The sequence below is a fragment of the Lactuca virosa genome, chromosome 4, assembly GCF_052849685.1.
Source record: "Lactuca virosa cultivar CGN04683 chromosome 4, Lactuca_virosa_CGN04683_v6, whole genome shotgun sequence".
In the NCBI taxonomy this organism is placed as follows: domain Eukaryota; kingdom Viridiplantae; phylum Streptophyta; class Magnoliopsida; order Asterales; family Asteraceae; genus Lactuca; species Lactuca virosa.
This window is the reverse complement of record NC_136429.1, coordinates 395,513,953-395,522,599: the sequence shown is the minus strand read 5'-3', so window position 1 is coordinate 395,522,599 and position 8,647 is coordinate 395,513,953.

Genomic DNA, 8,647 nt, shown 5'->3' with positions numbered 1-8,647 from the left:
TAGAGGTGTTTAGGGTTACAAAGCAATAATAACTATATTCACGTTCGTATCTAAGGCATACATGCATGCACTATTTATAGCTAAACCCTATAATAATCACGGATGGACAGGCCCAATCCGGATATACAATACTAAGCCCATGACGCAACATAACATACCCAACAATCTCCTTCTTTGCGTCAATGGAGCCGAAAGCTCAGTTCGGTTGAGCTATAGAAGAATTCTTGACAGTCTTGAACACCTTCGGTATGATGGCCAAAAGAGTATGACGAAACGTGATATACCACCGAAGCATGTCTGTGAAGTTCTTATTGTCTGCCTCAGAGTTCTACTTGCACCGATGGATGATACTAATTATGTGCTCTAAGAAGTCTGTTGAGAACAGATGTTTTTCAACAAGAGCGAAAAGAAATCTATTTACGTCGCCTCTTGTGAACATCACCGTGAGATGTGTAGCATCAATTTGGCCCATCTTCATTTTATTCACATCTCCAGGTTTTGCTGTTGGCTTTACAGTGGGTTTCTTATTCATAACTTTAGTTATCTCCTGATCCATTACAGCTACTTCATGGATATAGGAGGCCAACATCCTCTTCAAATGATCCAGGATCGGCTCATATTCTTTCTGATTGGTGAGCAGTATGTTAAACAACAAGATCCAATCACGAGGATTCAAATTTGGAAGATTTGCCAGGGATATAACCGAAACCGAGTTTGCTGAACCTCGGGTTATTTTGAAACTAACATTGATAAACTTCCCGGCAGATGAAGGTTTCAGCACCTTGATAGTAATAATCTTCTGTGCACTCCATGTCAGGTACTGTGGCTGACCAAACTTCAGATAAAAATCGATAAGTTCGCGATCAACTTTAGGATGAGGGAAGGGAACTTGAACAGTCGAATCAAAGCAATGAAATGTAAATACCTTTCGTGTTATAGGCATATCGAACTATGAGTCCCTTGAATTTTCACAATCAAAAGAAGCGACAGGTTCCAGCCAGTATACGCTTGGAAACTCTATTGCCTCTTTGATGAGCGTTTCTCTTGTCCAGAGAGGAAACAAGGCCTTTTTACAGTTTACAACATCTAGTTCTTCCTTGTTCTTTCGCTCCCTTTCTTCAGCTTCCTTCGCAACCCGAAGGATGTCATCCAATTCTTTATCCCTTTTCTTTCGTTGTAGGGCTTCAGCTATAGTTTCGTCTTCATTATCACTATCATCATCCAATCCCTTTTTCTTATCTTGATTACCAGATTCCAAAGCTTCATTACCATTCGGTTCGGTTTTGACTGTGACCTTCGGTTGAGTAGCATGAGCACCTTCTCCCTCTTGTTTTGGAGGTACGAATCTCTCCGAAACACCCTTCATTTCATGTAAGAGAGCAAGGGCAGGAAGAAGCTTGTAAGTCAAATGATTCCTGATGGTCAGAGTAAGTATGGGATCATGAGCACTAAGAAGATTGGTAAGCATATTCTTGACATCCCCAACACAACTCCGGAATACAGCTTGCTCAGTATTCAACAACGAAATCTCTTTTTCAGCTTGAGCTAATTGCACTTTCTGAACTTTAATAGTAGAGGCTTGACGTGCAAGATCTTCCTTTAATGCACTCTCCTTTGCTAAATCAGCTTGGAGTGTTTGAAGATGAGAAGTCACTGAGCTAAGTAGAGAAGTGTTCTCAGCTTGAATGGAAGAACGAACAGACTCAAATTTAGCTTGCTCCTCTTTTAGTGACTTTGATAAAGAATCAATGGAAGCGTTCACTTTGGCTGCATTTGTATCAGCATGTCCTTTGAGTGATTCGAGAAAAATCTGAGAACTGTGAACAAGTTCTGTAACTTCAGTAGTGGCCTTCTTGCAAGAAGAAGTGGAATCTTCAACGGCCTTCGTCGATTTGTCAATGGCCCCAGTATATTGCTCAAAAGCGATGTCCAAAAAGGCCTTGAGCACAACATCGTTGTATGACTTGGAAGCAGTAAGAAACTTATCAAGCTTATCATCAATACTCTACAATTGTTGTCGTGTGACAGGAGCCTCTTCATCGTCGTCTGTTGGAAGCCGATAAGGACTGTAATAAGTCGAGTCAAACTCAACATTATCACCATCAAGAGTATCACCAGAATCGGTTGAAGGTGAGGGTGAAAGAGGTTTGGAAGTAACAGGAGGTTCGGTTTCAGTATTCGCCCCCGTATCAGATACGTTGACGTTTACTGGAGGTTCGGTTGTAGTGGTGGTAGTTGCTTGGGAAATAATAGGAGGTGGTAAAGGAGTGGTAGAAATTGGTATGGTACTTACTAGTGGTGGTGGTGGTACAAAAGTGGTTGTTTGAGATGTTGTAGGTGGTGGAATAGGAGCAACCGAAATTGGAACAGTGGTTTTTGGTGGAGATGGAGGAGGTGTTGGAACCGTGTCATTAAGTGGTTCGGTGGGAGTTGGTGAACGAGGTGTGTTACCTCTCGGTGATTCATGATGCGGAATTTCCTCTTCTTCATCCTCCTCATCATTGTCTGAGCTGGGAGGAGAAGGACTCTTTGATTTCTTCGCCATCTTCTTAATCTTCTTTGGAGCCAAAGAATCACCCTTTTCAGCCTTTCGCTTTTTAGACTTGGAAGCTTTAGACGAAGGACCTTCGGTTGTCACTTTCTTGATAGTTGCCCGTTTGCCTCGGTTGGCTGGCTTCTCCACAGTATCCAAAGCAGCTTGCTGTTCAGGTCTCAGTACTCTCGGTCCTTTGGGAGGAAGCTTTCGGTAATCAGCCATCACCTTACTTTCGGCTGCACACACCTGTACATCGTCTCAGGTATGGAACCATTGTGGGAGAACTTTGTGGCATCAGAGAAGATGATCTTCTTCGTGTGAAAGGTAGCCACAGATGAGATCAGGGCATCCTTCATTACTGGAATCTGCAAAGAATCAATAGCCCTTCGCGTGATGATGGTCCAGAAGCGACCACAAGAAATTTCAGAGTGTCTCGTTGAAGTGTTGAGACTTTGCACCACTTGTGACCAAATAATCGACCCATAGTCGAGATTAATCCCATTGTAGAGACCATAGAGAATGGTCAGAAAACCCTTACTGGCACCATCTGACCCAGCAACCCTCTCCGCTAAACCCTTGTTAAGAAGAGTAATCAATCCATTCCATTGTGGCGGCAAACACGATTTCTTGATCTTCGTCACGGTGGTAAGAACATCAGTGTAGCCCATCTCGTAGATCATTGTAAATAGTTGGGTTGTGGTTATGAAATCCGGAGAGATAACAGAGGCATCGACGGCAAGCTGTAACAGGGAACAAAATCGTCCTTTCGAAATTGATGCCTTTTGCGAGAAGATTTGAAAGTAGATCCTCTCCTTGTTCTTGTCATAGGTTGCAGTAGAATAGACTTCGGATAGAAGAGACATTGGGACAGATTCCACTTGTGTGAGAGCGATAACCAGTGGAAAGTATTTGAGGCATTCAACAACTTGGAGCATGTACGCATCATACAGAAACGGGTTCAGTTGAATTATCATTTTCTGATTGGGTTTGATCACGAGCAATGAGGACGATGCAGTTTGATCTTGAACAGATGAGGAATCCGCCATTGTTGAGAGAAGGAAGAAGATGAACAGTTGCAAATCGCCTTGTGTATTTGAGAGAATTTGAAGAAGGTAAGAAGGTATGATTTGTGCGAGAAACCCTTTATATACCGTTGCCAAGAGAGAGAAAGAATCTTCGTGATGATGATACGATCACTGAAACGTCGCCTGAAAAAGCGCGATGTGACAGCTTGGTTTCCCCAGATAGACGTCAGCAAGCGCGGGTTTAGGAACCGTTCAAATTCACGTGCCCAAAATCTTATCCACATATGGTCTTTTCAAATTCACCTTCGCTCCAGATGTGATAATAACCACTTTCACGCCTAAAAGAAACTTCAAACGAGCCATAAGAAACATCAACATGAATTTTGGAAAATCACAAAGTATTTTCGTGCAAGAGTGTGCCAAAAATTAAGAAATAAAGCAAAATGTGTATAGGATGTGAGTGATGTCTGTTAGAAGACATAAAGCAGATGATTCCGGGCAAGAATCTCTTCCTTCAAAGTCAAGAGAGACTTGAAGTGCTTGCGTGTTCTCCCGAGAAAATACGATCGAGTGCTTGTAAAGAAACACCGAAAGGCTTCTTTTAAATAATAGGCTAAGGGTGGCTTATCTTCAACCGAACGTCGATTCTTAACATAAGACCGAACGTTGGATGAAGTACTTGTGAGACCGATGTGGTCTGTTGAACAAGTAGGTTGGAAATAATTTATGGTGACTAAAGATGTTATTAAAATCTCAAAAACAAAAACAAACTGGATCTTTATGGGAAGAAATGCCTTGGTATTAGACAATTTCATAAAAGACCACTAAAAAATAAAATGAGATTTCGTTAGGTAACAAGTAAGATCTTGAATGTAAAGATTCACCGTCAATTCATTATTGGTGTTGGATTGTGGGTTTCACTCAGCACGTGGTGTACGTATCTAAGATCATAAACACAGATTTGATGCAACCATAAAACTCAGTGGTAAAAACTGAGAGTCTCAAGGGTTACAGTGGTGAACCGAAAGTTGATGGAGAATATAAGGAAGGTGGTTAAGGAACTGAAAGTACCTCTGCTATATAAACTTGACAAAGTAGAAAACTCTTAACTCATTTGAGAAGAGTAAGGTAGCTCTTGACTTGAGTGGATTTTAACAGCCTGATTGGGAAGAAACGATAGGTATAGATCGAATCATTAAGGCCTAGCTCTTAGTCGTAGAGGCTTCGGCCGACATGCAGCATCATGCTTCTAGGGACACTTAACTAGTTCATATGAAAAGAATCATACCTGCTTTAGCTCCAAATTATGTTGCACTGAAATACTTGGGACTTAATTAAAAAGAACAAGCAAACAAACAAACCACACAAACAAAACAAACAAAATAAAACAAAAAAACTTTTAGAAAAATATTTTTGGAGTTTTTGAAGTTTTCTGAAAAATAATAAAAACAAAAAAAAATATTTTTGGATTTTTGAAGTTTTCTGAAAAATAATAAAAACAGAAAAATAAACCAAAAGAAATTAGCACAAAACACTCTTAAAAAAAATAATAATAATAAAAAATGAAAGAGAAAATAGAGTAAGAAATAGACTTAAAAAAAGTAAATAAATAAACAATATTTACAACCGAAACCAAACCTTAAAAGAATGAAGCGAAATAAGCCGAACGTTCGGTTCATTTCGGTTCCCTAAAATTCCGGAGCCGAAATAGACCGATCGTTCGGTTCATTTCGGTTCCCGAAAATTATGGAGCCGAAATAGACCGAGCGTTCGGTTCATTTCGGTTCCCGAAAAATCCGGAACCGAAATAGACCGAGCGTTCGCTCTATTTCGCTTGTCTAATTTTTAGAGAGAGATTTGAGGATTCGGTACCGACTCTGCTTCCATCATTCCCAAACCTTGTAAAATTTTATTGAAGCTTGCTTCTGGTAAGGCTTTAGTGAATATGTCGGCCAGTTGATCAGAGGACCGAACGAAATGTACTTCCACGTTCCCATCTTCTACATGGTCCTTGATGAAATGGTATCTAAGTGCAATATGCTTAGTCTTTGAGTGTTGCACTGGATTATGACATATTCTTATCGCACTTTCTGAGTCACAATAAAGAGGTATTTTCTTCATGCTTAGTCCGTAGTCCCTTAGTTGGCTTTGTATCCATATCACTTGAGAGGTACAGGATGCTGCAACTATATACTCAGCTTCGGCTGTTGAAAGAGACACACATGTTTGCTTCTTGGACTGCCAGCTAACAAGTTTACCGTCAAGGAATTGGCATCCACCAGTTGTGCTCTTTCGGTCCAGACCACATCCTCCAGGATCGGCGTCAGAAAAGGCTTGAACAAAAAATCCAGATCTAGCAGGGTGCCAAAGATCGAGAGAAGAGGTTCGCTTCAGATAACGGAAAATATTTTTCACTGCCACCATGTGAGGTTCTCTTGGATTAGCTTGAAACCTGGCACAATAACAAACAGAAAACATAATGTCTGGTCTACTAGCCGTTAGATACATAAGAGACCCTATCATTTGACGATAGAGTGTTTCGTCAACAACAGGTTTTTCCAAAGACGGTGTTAACTTTGTGCCAAACGCCATAGGAACCTTTACTTTTGAATCTCCCGTCATACCGAACTTTGCCAGCAAGTTCTTCGTGTAGGCCTCCTGGTTGATAAAAATACATTCTGGTCCCTGTCTTATATTCAAACCAAGGAAAAAATTAATCGGACCCATTGCGCTCTTTTCAAATTTAGTCTCCGTCAACTTCCTGAATTCAACCGTTAAGCTAGGATTCGTAGAGCCGAAGATGATGTCATCGACATAAATCTGAACTATCATTAAATGTTCACCTTCTTTCTTTCGGAAGAAGGTTGGGTCAACCGAACCTTGCTTGAATTTTGACATTTTAAGAAAGCGAGTTAAAGTTTCATACCAGGCCCTCGGTGCTTGCTTCAGACCATATACAGCTTTATCTAACACATAGCAATGATCAGGGTATTTCTCGTTCACGAACCCAGGTGGTTGCTCAACATACACCGTTTCTTCTAGTTCTCCATTCAAGAAAGCACATTTTACATCCATTTGGAAAACTTCGAAGTTTTTATGAGCAGCATATGCCAGAAAGATTCTAACTGATTCTAACCTTGCTACAAGAGCGAAGATCTCCTCATTGCGTATAACGTTCCCCTCTTTGTCCAACTTATTCCTGAAGACCCGTTTTAAGCCGACCACCGAAGCATCCTTTGGAGTGGGAATCAATCTCCAAACTCGATTACGTTCAAACTCATGGAGTTCATCTTGCATGGCTTGTACCCAATCAGCGTGATCAAGTGCAGCATTAACCGTCTTCGGTTCGACTTTGGAGACAAACGAATTAAACATACAGAATTCAACATTAGAGAATAATGCAGTTTCTTTCGCTTTCAATTGAGAACGTGTCAGAACTCGCTCAGATGATTCACCAATTATTTGTGCTTTGGGATGATCTTTATTCCATTTCGTTAGAGGAGGGTAATTAGGGTCATAGGCTGGATCCAACTCTGCATTTACTTCTTCTTCAAGTTCTGATTGATCACCTTGGTCATTTGTTTTCTCATTCTCCCCCTCAAATGGTGAAGCGTATCCCATGTCAGGTTCAGGATGCTCCCCCTCGGTTGGAGTTGGATGCTCCCCCTCGAATGAAGTTGGATTCTCAGGGGTTGGTCTTGGTGCAGATGAACCCTCCCCCTTGAACGTTGAGCTATTTTTTGGAGGGTCAGTTGAGGGTTGACCAGCAGTCGGTTTAGGAGGTTCATTTTCCATTTCTTTTGCAGCTTCATCAATGATCTTTTTTAGATTGTTGATTTTGTTGTCTGCTGCTTTCGCCTCTGAGTGTGCAGCCTTCTCTGGTTCATCAAATAGCCTTATGTATTCTTCAAACAGGTTGGAAATTGGAACCGAGACTTGTCCTGATTCAGGAAATATTTCCCCCAAGGCACTTTTGCTTCTTTGAACTTTCTTCATGTAGTTGTCATCAAAGGTTACATATTATGTTTCTTCAATACGTTTGGAACGTTTATTCAAAACCCTATATGCCTTTGAAGTGAGTGAATAACCAAGAAAAATTCCCTCATCGGCTTTTACGTCAAACTTGTTTCTGTTCTCTTTGGAATTGAAAATGAAGCACCTTGAACCGAACACGTGGAAAAATTTCACGTTGGGCTTTCGATTGTTCAGAATTTCATACGGAGTGATGGATAATCGTTTGTTGAGTAAGGATCGGTTCTGAGTATAGCAACCGGTTGCAACTGCATCAGCCCAGAAGTATAGCGGAAGAGAAGCGAAGCTTAGCATGGTTCGGGCTGTCTCACATAAAGAACGGTTTCGTCTTTCAACAATCCCATTCTGTTGTGGTGTATAGGGGGCCGAGAAGTTGTGAGATATCCCTTTTTCAGCCAGAAAGTCCTCAAAATCTTTATTCTTGAATTCAAGCCCATTGTCGCTTCTGATATTCCTCACCAGCTTTCGCAACTGCACTTCCACTTGCTTGATAAACGTTTTCAACTTGGGAGTCGCGTCTGATTTCTGTTTAAGAAAGAAAACCCAGGTGAAGCGTGAAAAATCATCTACTATGACAAGAATGAACTTACTACCACCGAAGCTTTCGATAGCCGAAGGTCCACACAAGTCAATATGCAAAAGTTCAAGAGCTTCAACAATCTTTGTATTGATACGTGTAGAATGGCTCTTTCTTGTCTGTTTGCCCATCTCACATGCTGCACATAGGTGTTCCTTATCAAACTTGAGAAGAGGAAGGCCTCGAACATGATCACCAAGCACCAACTTATTAATGTCTTTGAAGTTCAGGTGCGATAGGCGTCGATGCCATAACCAGCTTTCATCAGTGTTCGCCTTTGACAGCAGGCATATTGCTGGTTTTCCTCGAATTGGGTTGAGATTTAAAGGATACATCTCTCCCTTGCGGTCAGAGTTTAACAGAACCTTTTTGGATTGATTCTCAATGATTTCTGATCCCTCGTCATCGAATGAAACCTTCAAACCAGTTCCCACAACTAATTGTGATACACTGATGAGGTTATGCTGCAACCCTTCC